At 35.5% G+C, this 12,895-nt stretch overlaps 1 protein-coding gene across 3 annotated transcripts in view; it reads right to left on the bottom strand.

Annotated features, from left to right (window-relative positions):
* Window positions 1–11,315, bottom strand: part of scml4 (Scm polycomb group protein like 4) — a 55,846-nt gene extending 44,531 nt beyond the window's left edge. For all 3 annotated transcript variants that reach the window (XM_068215652.2, XM_073933378.1, XM_001332397.10), the window contains exon 1: window positions 10,985–11,315. The gene's annotated coding sequence lies outside the window, so the exon portion shown is untranslated. The remainder of the gene's footprint in view (window positions 1–10,984) is intronic.
* Window positions 11,316–12,895: the final 1,580 nt, after the last annotated feature.

The following is a 12,895-nucleotide window of genomic DNA, read 5'->3' as shown; positions in this document are numbered from 1 at the left end:
AATATTTGCAAATAGAGTCTTTCAAACTCCGACAAGCTCTGCTCTGTATATGAAAGTCTCTCAAATTCCAGTTCATCATAACCACAAATAACCATTTCCATTCCTCTCAGCGTCAAAACAAAATGTGCAGCATGAAAACCAAAAAGTTAAATTGGAACACTGAATGGCTTCCACTGACCAGCAGAAAATTAATCATAATAATAATGGGGGCGGAGAGAAAGATTCAAATTATCCAGCTGCGTCAAACAATAGAGCTTTTGTTTGGAATAGAAATTGGACTAGGAGGAGAATAGAAGACTTTTCAGCAAACAAATCCAGAATATTCTAATTCCAGCATTCTTTGAGCCATTTCCTTATAGTCTTAAAAGAAAAATGAAGCATTTAAAACATTCATTGCACATAAGGTTTTTCCATTCAGATGTAGTTAAAAAAAGTGCCATATTCTAAACCGGTTTACTGGTTAGTGCCATTTGTGGTTTTATTGATGCATTTATGAAACAATCCTGCATAAGGAGATTGGGTTATAATTGAATGAATCGTGAACTCTTTTACTCAGATGGTTTTGATTAGACGTTTTCCTGTAAGGGGAAACATTAGAGTGTGCGTCCAATGGAAAAAGTCAAATCCCTGTTAATTCTGTGCGAAATATTCAGCCAAGTATTGCAGCATTTAATAGCGTATTACAGTGCATTGCATGTTTAAAATAGCTGGTTGCTTAAATCGATTGCACAAACAAACAGAGCTACAATTTCTTTGATTTTACTTTTTCCGGCCCCTCCATTACTCATTTTAATTTAACAGCCAAATCGATGTGGTTGCTGGTCTTTGAATGTGCTGTAAGTGAGATAACTCCTGGGAAACACTGTGGAGAAGAATAACAAAGGGTTGTAAACAGTGACCGATGGGCGATGGAAGCCATTTCACCAGGGGGTTGAGCGCTAATAATATACCATTCCTAATTGGGCCCTATGAATTCTGTGATGCGGAAAATGCAGATTGAATCAAAGATTCCATTCATAAAATGGAAGTTATAATAGAATCCAAAAAAAAAAAAGAGGAATTTGAATCCATCGTGAATGAATCAAAAGTAGCTCTGAATCGTGTCAATATATAGACTATGTTGGTGAATGTTAAAAAGCAAAATCAGTTTTTAAATATAAATAAAATTTGTTCTTCTCCTCTGTGTAAATGTGATTCCATATCTCAAGCTCATGAAATGCTTGTTTTCTCCTAGTTTTGTCATTAAGAGCTATTTTTTGTGCCAAAAAAAATTTCTTATTATTTGTTGTGATCGAACATCGTGCTCAAGCAAATAATAATTTCTTAACTCTTTTAAGGTGAAGCATTGCCATTGTGCTGTCTACAAGTTAATAGAAACATGTCTGAAGTGTGGCTTCTTTATGTTATTTTGACAAATTGTCTTTTTTGCTAAAATAATCATTTTAAATTTGGAATACGGTACATTAGTTTAAAGAATAAAAATAATGAAAAAAATTCAATAAAAATGTCAAATTCAGAGAAACGGACATTATTTGAGTAGTCATTTTTTCTAATAGCTGTATTTCTTTAAATATTTGTATAAAAATACTGTGTTTTCTCATATCTGATAGTAGTAGTAATAGTAGTAGTAATAAATAATATTAACTTTAATTTTAACAATATGCATGCATCTTCTCAGAGTGCTTTAGACACTGTTTACCATGGTGCACTGAGGTTTATAACAAATATTAAATCTCTCACTCATCATTGTGTGTTGTACACTGGGTTAGGATGGTCTGCTTTGTCTACTCGTAGGCTCAAGCATTGGAATATCTTTGTTTATAAAACTATTCTGGGTTAACTACCCTCATATCTCCAAACTTATATTTGTAAGAAAAAAAACTATAGCCTGTAACTATAGCCTTCTGTCTCTGGAGTCTGTATCAGTGGTGTATACTGAAATAGGAAACAGGCTTTTAAATACTGCATGCAGCACTTTTTGCATGGAATAACCTCCAAACAAAGTTGCAGTTGAAAGCGTTTGTTTCACTAGTAGGTAGGTGGGTAAATAGATATGTGGACGGACGGACAAACAGACAGATGGATAGATAAAATGATGGATGAATAGACAGATAGATAGAAAGACGGATGGATAGATGGATAGATGGATGGATGGATGGATGGATGAAGGGATGGATGGCAGACGGATGGACAGACAGACAGACGGACGGACGGACGGACGGACAGATAGTGTAGTTTATACTACTGAATATAGCAATACTTGATCTATACTGTGTTAGTATATCAGAATACTAGATTGATGTCAACAGCAGCTCTTACAATAAAGTCAGATCATACCCTGACAGTCGGATTACATGTCCTATCAAACTTGTTCAAAAGATAAATGTTTCACTGTGACTACAGTAAACCTGTTATTATAATAAAAAAGGCAGAGATGAGTAATCTGGATGCAGAGGTTTGCATGCTTTTCTCTGGCCGCAGACCAGCAGCTGCCCCTGTAATAATGTCTGCCCTTCCAGATAATCCTTTTAGAGAGGGCCACACTTGGCCGGTGCTTTATTAGCATTCATCCATATTTTATCATATTTATCCGTATTTGCCCTTGTGCTCTACAGGCCGAGAGACGCTCAGGCTCCCCTTGAGAAATTACTACAGCAGCAAAAGACAGAATAAGAGACACAGGTACATTCACAATTACAACATTAAAATTCACATGTGCTCAGGACAAATACAAACTGACTCTCTTGAGTCACATTCAACACACACACACACACACACACACACACACACACACACACACACACACAATTATAATTCTGAAATGTGAAATGTTAAAGTGCTTTGAGGTGCGCAAAAAAAAAGAATAATTTTAAATCGTCATACTAAAGTACGATGAAAAGTTTTTCTTTCAGAGGCCTAAAAAGCAATATAATTTCTTATATTGAGTGGTCTTTTAATTAAGATGCTTATTGTTCCATTGTATCCATTATTCCATTGTTCCATCCAGTTGTTTAATGCTCCTTTTCATTTTGTTTCGTTCACATACTGTAGTTTTAATCACCTTTGTCATAATTTAATGCAAATCTCATAATTAATTAAAGACTTTTCATACAGTATTTTCATAAAGATTTTTCATACAGTAAATTAAAATTACGTATAATTTTATTATAAATCACATTTAAATTCATTGTAATTAATTGTTTTATTTCATTGAAAGTTTACACTTACACAAAACCAAATAAAATGTATATACTGAATAGAACTTTTACCATAACATGAAAATAATCAGCAGAAAACTATCATTTAACAAAGCGCAACTACTGTAAACTGAAAAATTTAAGTTAATAAATAAAATAAAATCCCAAATGAATATTGATGTTTAACCTTGTAAACTATTGTTCTGCTTTAAATCACATATAGTATTTTTCTTTTATTAATTACAGCTTTTCATATATTTTATGACTTCATTCCTGACGATGTCTTGTTTAAGGGATAGTTTTCCCAAGAATGAAAAATCTGTCATCATTTACTAATCCTTTTGTTGTTCAAAACCGATTTGAGTTTCTTTAGCTTTAAACGATCCAGCTCCTGTTTATCTAACCAACCTTCTTTCTCGCTACAATCCAACTCGCTCTTTAAGATCTCAAAACTCAGGGCTTCTGGTAGTACCTAGAATAGCAAACTCGAGTAAAGGAAGTCGAGCCTTCTCATTTATGGCTCCTAAACTCTAGCCTTCCTGATAATGTCCGAGGCTCAGATGTACTTCCCAATTCAAAACTAGATTAAAGACCTATCTTTTTACTAAAGCATAAACTCAGTGCATCACTTAGCGGTATGATACTTGAATGTGCTCCACACAGGTTTCTGCATCTTGTTTTTATACACTATGAACAGCAGCTACGCTAATTATTCTCTTTATTCTCTATTTCCACCTGGGGATACTCATCCCAAGGCCCTCAGACTATGCAGCGCCACCGATTCGATCCAAGACCAGCGACGAGATGATCCCAAGGTTTCCATATCCTGGACCAGGCCATATTCTGAGCAGCTGCGGTGGTGGTCATAGAGGAGTGGAGAGCATGAGACTGATTCCTGTGACGCTCCAGGGACAGAACAGTCTTCACTGAGGTCCAGCTTCAAGCCTCCGGCGCCTAGACTGCATTGGTGAAGATTGGTAAAGTTTTTTCCTTGCCGCTGTCGCCACTGGCTTGCATGGTTCGGGATCTGTAGAGCTGCGCATCGATGGATTGCTCTCCAGTGTTTGGATTCGCAGTAGTGATTATTAAACCACACTGAACTGAGCTAAACTAAACTGAACTTAAACTCTGAAAACTGGACTGAATTCATTGTTTCAATTTACTATGATCTTTTATGTGAAGCTGCTTTGACACAATCTACCTTGTAAAGACGCTATACAAATAAAGGTGAATTGAATTGAATTGTCTCTAAATTTATTCAAATAATATTTTAGTCACCAAACATATTTAGAAATCGAAAGATAATACAATTAAATTCAAGCAAAATATTGCAAAAAAAAAATTACAACCTACAAAATTTCATCTAAATTTTTCCTTTTTTTTTTTTTTTTTTGCTTCTCTTGATTTTTCCTCTTTTAAAAATTTATATTTAATATTTTTCTATAACATATACATTTGGCTGTACTAGCTTTTGGACTGTTATCGAAAGTTATTTTGTTAGAGAAGTTCCAGATTTGGCCTCATAACTAATCTAATATATATGCACATATAAAATATTGTATAGCATCCTATTAAAAATATGAATAGATAGATTTATAGAAATATGAAAAGATTTGTGTGGGGTGCACTTGTATATGCTGAGTACAGTAATATAAGCCTAAACAACAACAAAAAAGTACATAAATATTCAAAACAATTGACAACATTTAAAAAACATGCATGTGATTAATTTAACAGACCCTTTAAATTTGTCACAAGAACGCATCAACAAGCTCTTCCCTCTGACTATGAAGAACCCAGAAGTCTATCATTGACAATATGTTGAGTCAGCAAAACAAGAGGCCTGAATTTCATTTTGGCCAGCATCCAGTAGCTGATTTTCAAATACACTTTCTTTTAAATGTTACTGTATGGGTTTTCACAACAGGAGACATATTTGAATATCTCAGTTAAATACAGGAGGTGGAGAGATGGAGCTGAAGGCCAAATTTAGAAGAAAAGCGCATACGAAAGTACCACTCAGAAACAATTTCATAAAAATCTAGGAGAGTAACGCAATCAGAAATGTGGAGTGTCTAACAATGATAATAACAAACGGTCAGGTGATGAACGGAAGGTCTTGTTAACAGACATAAAAATAAGAGAGTTCATGTCGAGGATCAGCTAAAAACGACCTTCAGGATCTTCTGAAATTTCAAACCAGCAATATCACAATCGTAATCATACTCTCAAGAATCACTTCAGAAAATTGCTGAGCTCGTATCGGCGCTCGCAAAAGGCACTCTGTCGACCACAAGAAAAGATTAGCCACTTTTTGCCCAATTACTCCACAATCAAGTCTTATTTCAGGTCCATTTTCCGGCCAGGAATGAGTGTGAATTTGAAAGTACAATGTGTGGAGCTCTACGATATCCAGCTGGGATCTCCGACGCCTCGGCACAAGGTCAACACAAAATTATTTATCTATCATGCGGCGGTATTTTCACACAAACCATAGCACACAGAGTAAAAAGGGCTGATATTGCATGACCCTGAAGAGCTGTGTGTGTGTGTGTGTGTGAGACTGTGGTGTATTTCTAACCTTGTAACCAAACACACCTTAGCACAGTCAATCTCTAGTGGCTTATTTGGTTCGATAATAAAGAATGCTTGTATCCATTTATTCACTCTGTCACAGCGCCTGAGGGTCTGTTAATACACACACCACTGCATTGCGTGTGTGTGGATGGGTGGGTGTCAAGGGGGAAAGAGACCTTCACAAGAGATTTCAAGCGTGCTTAATCTCTGAAGCTGCCTTTTTCCAAAAAACATTACTTTGGGATTAATGATTATCCCAAAATGAAGACTGTTGAAATCTAGTTTCATGTTATTGAAGTTTAATCAAGACATTCTGTCCCTTAAATGGCTCTGGCAAAACATTAAGCTATTTGTTATAGCAAAAAAAAAAAAGCTTCTAAAAGCATTTTTAACAAAATTGTAATCAGCTTTCTATCGCCTCCACGCTGAAAAAAAGAAACAATTTCTTGTTGTTCTACTCACACTCAGGCCATTCAAGGTGATTTTTTTTCTTCTTCATCAGAACATTAAAGACATTTTAAAGGCCCTGTGATGTACTTGTGAAATGTGAATTTTTGTTGTATGCGTCACTAAATTTAACTGAAATATGAAGATAGGGTGGGATATAGAGTAGCTCCTCTTTTTTTTACAGCTCTGCCACTGAGCGTGGTTGAGCTCATGTGGATAAATCAATAGCATCTTGAAGAGGGCGGGACATGATAGATACTAGAGAGCATTTGATCGGTCAGAAGATGAGAAACTGAATTACACTTTCAGAAAAAAAGGTGGGGGTCATGGGGGCTCAGTGGTTAGCAGTAGCACTGTCGCCTCACAGCAAGAAGGTCGCTGGTTCGAGTCCCGGCTGCACAAGTTGGCATTTATATGTGGAGTTTGCATGTTCTCCCCCTGTTTGCGTGTGTTTCCTCTGGGTGCTCACCACAGTCCAAAGATATGCACTATAGGTAAATTGAATGAACTACGTTGTCCATGGTGTATGTGTGTGAATGAGTTTTTTTTTGGGTGTTTCCCAGTGATAAGCAGCCGGTGGAAGGGCATCCACTGTGTAAAACATATGCTGGATAAGTTGGTGGTTCATTCCGTTGTGTTGACCCCTGATGAATAAAAGGACTAAGCCGAATGAATGAATAAATGAATCAATAAAATCAAGGTACAAAAGTGGTCAATGGGTCGGTGTCTTTTCAAAAGGTACATTTTTTTACTTTACAGCTGCACATTAGTACCTTTAAGGTTCACTTTTGTACATGTATGGTGCTACACGGTACAGATTTGTACGTTTTAGGTATTAATATGCACCTTTAAGGAGTTGGGAGTTAGCTGTTGGTAACAAAAAAAGCACTTTTTAAAAAAGGTACTGCCCCAGTGACAGATTTTGTACCTTTATTACTAAAAGTCTATAGTCACATTCATTTTTATTGGATCCATTTAGTGACAAACAAGTGACAAGACGGAACTGCAAGCTTTGGATGTTTACATCTCTTTATGTGACTGTTGTCAGTTTTGAAGCACACTAGATTTATACATAACGTTAAGAATAATATACTGATACTAACATCTAATATATATATGATATGATATATATATTTTTGCTTTATTTATAGAGCACATTTAAAAACAACAGATGTTGACCAAAGTGCTTATATATATATATATATATATATATATATATATATATATATATATATATATATATATATATATATATATATATATATATATATATATATATTGATTTCATGGGGACTTTACTCAAACGGTGTTCCTTGGAGAATTATAAAATAAAGATTCAATGTCTACTGGCAACTTTGAGAAAAAAACATTTAAAAATACATAGGCAAAAACAACTTCTGGCGGTACACTAAGGTCTTAGAAAGGGAAACAATCAACTAGAAAACGCAAATACCTTTAATCCAAACAAACAATGTCAACAAACAGAGTCAGCTCATATAAAGGCTTTTTCACACAGAGCAAGTTTATGGTGTGGTGACAATGGAGCAATTCTCACCATGCACAATCAATCACGACATGACAAAGTAAGATTTTTTTTTGTTCAAGCTGCCCTGCAATGTATTGGATGGCACTATTGAACAGAAAGCAGTGCTAAAAACTAGTTTGTGTTATGAAATTCCATGTTACTGCAGCTTCTCTGCGATGGACTTGGATTTTTGCTTTGGTAAGTTTGTGTAGAGTTTAATCAAATTTAGTAAAGTTTTTGGGCTTAAGAAGGTGTGTTGGTTTTCTTCAGGTTTCATTACCATAATAACAATGCTAAACAGTTAATCTGCTCTGAAGCAAAACTGGACTGATCAGCTGTGCGAAAAGTGACATACAGTATACACTCACCACCGGCCACTTTATTAGGTACACCTGTCTAACTGCTCGTTAACACACATTTCTAAGCAGCCAATCACATGGCAGCAACTCAATGCATTTAGGCATGTAGACATGGTCAAGATGCACTGGGATATGCACCTTGTCAACGCGTGAATTATCTCAGACTGGTTTCTTGAACATGACAGTGAGTTAACTGTACTAAAATGCCTTCCACAGTCATCAGATCTCAATCCAATAAACGGGAGAGTCGTATTATGGATGTGCAGCCGACAAATCTGCAGCAACTGCATGATGCTATCATGTCAATATGGACCAAAATCTCTGAGAAATATTTCCAGTACCTTGTTGAATCTATGCCATGAAGGATTAAGGCAGTTCTGATGGCAAAAGTGGTCCAACCTAGTACTGGTAAGGTGTACCTAATAAAATGGCCGGTGAGTGTATATCTGATGCAATAAAGCCTCTAGTCCCCAAGTGTCTTTTTTTGCTCCAAATAAAAAGTAATCCACTTGTTAAGTGCTGACGTATGGAATACTGTTTGCGGGACCAAGCCGCTACTCATTTGAAATGAGAAAATTGTCATTTATGATTACTTTTTAGCTTTATCAAACATTAAAGTGAATCTCTTTCAAAATCATGGTGCAAATAATGGTGTGACAAAATGTATCACTTTCTGGCCATCTGATATAAGGCATGTATGTACATATATATTGTGATCATGATTTTGAAAAGTATTACAGTGCTCCCCGTACAGTTCAACTGAGTGCTTGAACCTGAAAGCTGCGTTGTGGGACGTCAGACTCAACAAGCGTATTCACGCTAAAGGCATTGAGGAGTCAAAATTGTGTTTTGTTGCAAATAATTTATTCATTATTTATTATTTTATTATTGTTATACTTGAATAATATATATACAAATAATTTTGAATTTAAAATTATTTAGTTCTAGCTTTACAATTAAAATTTATATTTAAACATTTACATAGTAATAAATTTGCTGTAAAGTATATTAAAAACAAATGAGTTGATTGATTTGCACTGATGTATTATTTTCCTTAATTTTAATTTCTTCTCAAATTTTTGCTGCATCAGCATTAGTGTTTATTGTGCATTTAAACTCATATTTCTGATAGTGATATCTCTGAATCTTCAACAGAGATTGCTTCAATTGGTGACCCAAACTAGCTGTCTTATGTGTCATGTTATTGGCTGTTTACGCTACATGACACTTTCAGCGGCATGTGGTCCAGAGTTCATCACAAATTATGGATTAAACAGAAAATGTATGTGAATGTGAATCTACTTAACTTGATCTTAACCAGGTTTGATTTCTTTGATTTTGTTAACCTGTAGATTGTTCAACCTCACTTGTAGATTGTTCAACTTCACTTCAATTGTTCAACTAACCTTGTAGATTGTTCATGTAACAGGCCTCTGCTGTTTCTTAATTCACTGATGTGTATTGTGCAGTGGATGGGGTTAAAGTCAAATAATAGGGGGAAAATGACAAGGAAAAGAATAGAAGATCAGGATTAGTGTCGTAGTGGGCAGGCTGCCCAAAACAATTGCACTGTTGTCATTTGTAAAACCTCCCATACAGGCATGAATTTGCCATAGGCGATAAGTCATTTCGTGCTCAGTGTGAAAGCACTGTTCGTCTGTGATTCACCACACATTATCAGGTCATGCTCAGTGTGAAACGGCCTCAAGTCTTTATATGCACAAATGTCATTATGCGTCAGCTCACATTCCACTCTAACAGAGGCTTGAATACAGCTAATAGTGCTGATCACGGGCTGATTGTAAGCTTCAGAAGACCTCAATGTATCATCAAGAGCCACAGGTATTAAGGCTATTTTGCAAGCATATGGGTTTTTTTTTTTGCCCATCAAAGTGTCAGCAGTAAAAGCAGTAAAGTCAAATACATCTTGGATAGTCTGGGGGTGAGAAAATGAAAGTGTTTATTTTTTAGGTGCCTTTAAGGAAAAGTGGCAGCAAAACAGGAGGCACCACAGGTGGGACAGACAGGTTTTCTCAAAGGACAGGTACACATAAACAACAGTACCCAAAGGAGATGTTGACTGTTCAGTTTGATCAGGCAACTTTGATATAAATAGATCTGTTTTTCTTAAAATTCACCTAAAATGTTTCACCCAAACATTCTTTTGGAGAAATAAAAACAGACATTGCATATGGAAAGAGCAATGAAATGTAACATAACCTTATAAAAAATATTAAAGGAAACTCTGAAATTTTGCTATCTAATCAAATCCAAGCACAGTGAGAGACAATAAGGTCTTTTTTGGAAATTTTCTCAAAAAAAAAAAAAAAGATTGAATAAATGAATGAATGAATGAATGAATGAATGAATGAAGCAGGAGGGAAAAGGGATATTTTCCCAATTTGATATCAATTGTTTTAAAAAAATCTGTCTAATTTCTGGAACTTTTTTCCACTTGATGAAACTAAAAGCTGATCTTCAGATAAAATTTAACATGAATATTCTATTAAATTATAGGCCTACTATTATTGTTGTTGTTAATATTAGGAAACTGAGCCTATAAATAAATAAATAAACAAGCAAACGAACACGCAAGTAAGCATATGCTACAGTTCAAAAGTCACAAAATTACAACGTACCATTAAAATCATCTGATTGTTAAAGATCCCAGGGTGATGCCTGCAAATGTTACATCAATATCTTCTTTTAAACGTGCACACGGCAAGTTATTGCAGCCTATAATGTTGATTAATCACCAGTCAGACAATATCGCAATGGCCATTTCACATTTGCGTCAGTAGTGAACTCGCATGTCTCGAATGACACCGACATCAGGAATGATCCACCTGAATAAAGCAGCTGATACCATAATGCTTTACCTCAGCTTGTCGGCGGCTGCAAAGCGTAGACTGTCGCCAGTCCGAGTCGTGCCGAATAATTTTCCCGAACCGCTGCAGCTGGACTGCGGGCTCGATTTTCCTCCCGCGCCGCCGGTGCAGAAGTGAAGTCGCGCGAGGACCGCGGCCAGAGCTCCGGGAACACGAAAAAACAGCCGGTTTTTCTTGCACGCAGACACGGTGCCAAACCGATCCGCACCCCGGGGATCTAATTAAACGGCAAGGCACGGGGGCGTTATAGTGAAACGTTTATATAGATATTTCGCCAAGCTATGCGAAACGACGTAGAGTAAAACACCCGCACAGGAAATCCGACTGCATCCCCAAAAATCTATTGCATAAATAGTGCATGTGTGTGTGTGTGTATCTGGAGCTGGAAATCTCTCCTCGGTTCTTGGGTTTTGGAACAAACCCACTTGAACCCACATGAAGCTTGTTTGTCAAATTCCATAGAGGATTGGGAGCTATTTTAAAGTGTTTCCGATACGGATATTTTCTCTAATAAAGCAGTGTGCAACGTCTAAGTTACGAGTTTTATATTGTCCACAGACTCATAATTAATATAGGATTATAACCAGTGTATTAAATTAATGTGTCACATCAACAATTGCTGTATTCCATTGCAAATATCAAACCCACTGTTTACCAGTTTAATTCATAAAAAACACATCTTTTTATGAAATGCAATGCTAATTTCATTCTAATTTACCCGAAATATTAAATTTACAACCCACATAGAAGTTGTAGCTACATGTGTGAATTAAGGCATGGAGAAATATTACAAATATTTAGCCTTTATTTGCGTAAAAAATAAACTGTTAGTTCAATTCACAGGGATTTGTAAAGTTTATTGGGGTTTCGGATTTATTCGGATCTATACGCAAATTTCTTGAAAATGAAAAAAAAAACTTTCTTCTATTATTGTTTCATGCATTCATTGAAAGTCTGTTTATTCGGTTATTCATTCATTTTAGAGGTAATGGTTTGAAAAGTAGCCTATGTCGCTGTTTATGCGCTTTTCCCCCAAAGCTACTGGTAATCAGATTGAAAACAGAAATATATGCTGGATATGGGTGTTGAATATGTATTGCAACCTGTTCGGAATAGCAACACCACACAAGGTCAGTGGGACTAAAACCGATTTTGTTTCGCTCTGCAAAATCAGCCTATATGAAGCATGAAAGTCATGGCTTACGTGTTTTGTGGTAAACAAGAAAAAAGCCCACAATCCGGCATATTACTTAAATGCAAACGACACATGCAACGAAAATCAGATTTATATTCAAGAACGGAGCGAATAGTTGTTGCTTTTGCAATGTAGTGCGAGTCTAATTATTGTCCACATTATTGTTTGATCAGTATTTTTGTTAATGTTTCACAATCGGCTAAAATCGTTTTAAAATGACAAAAATACATATTTTAAGTGAAAAATATATATAAAACTATTTCTAAATAACTATAAGTAACTTATTTACAGTTTAGATTTATATATTTTTTAAAAATCTATTAATAAAAAAGATTTTTAATCCTCCAAAATAAAACAAAGGATTTATATTCACATAAATCCACATTAAAAAAACTTAGCTTTTTGTTTAATTAAAACGATTAAAGGTTAATTTGTTAACTTGACCCTGCCTGGACCCTGAACCCTCATTAGACAAAAAACATTTTTTCTGTAGAATTTTCTTTTATTACCAGATCATTAACAAATATTCCTTAAAATGGGCTAGGTTATGAAAATATGATGGGAAAATCTGTATTGTTTTTTTTTTTTTTAATCTCCAAAGGCCCTTTAAGTACCTTCAGAGGAATAAAACATATTAGTTATTTTATAGTGTTATATGTGTTTTATGGTCTATGAAGCCCAGTATTTTCAAATGATGATGCAGTTGC

Source organism: Danio rerio, chromosome 20, assembly GCF_049306965.1.
Source record: "Danio rerio strain Tuebingen ecotype United States chromosome 20, GRCz12tu, whole genome shotgun sequence".
NCBI lineage: Eukaryota > Metazoa > Chordata > Actinopteri > Cypriniformes > Danionidae > Danio > Danio rerio.
Note: the sequence above shows the minus strand (reverse complement) of the source record. Positions and strands in the feature narration are given on the sequence as shown.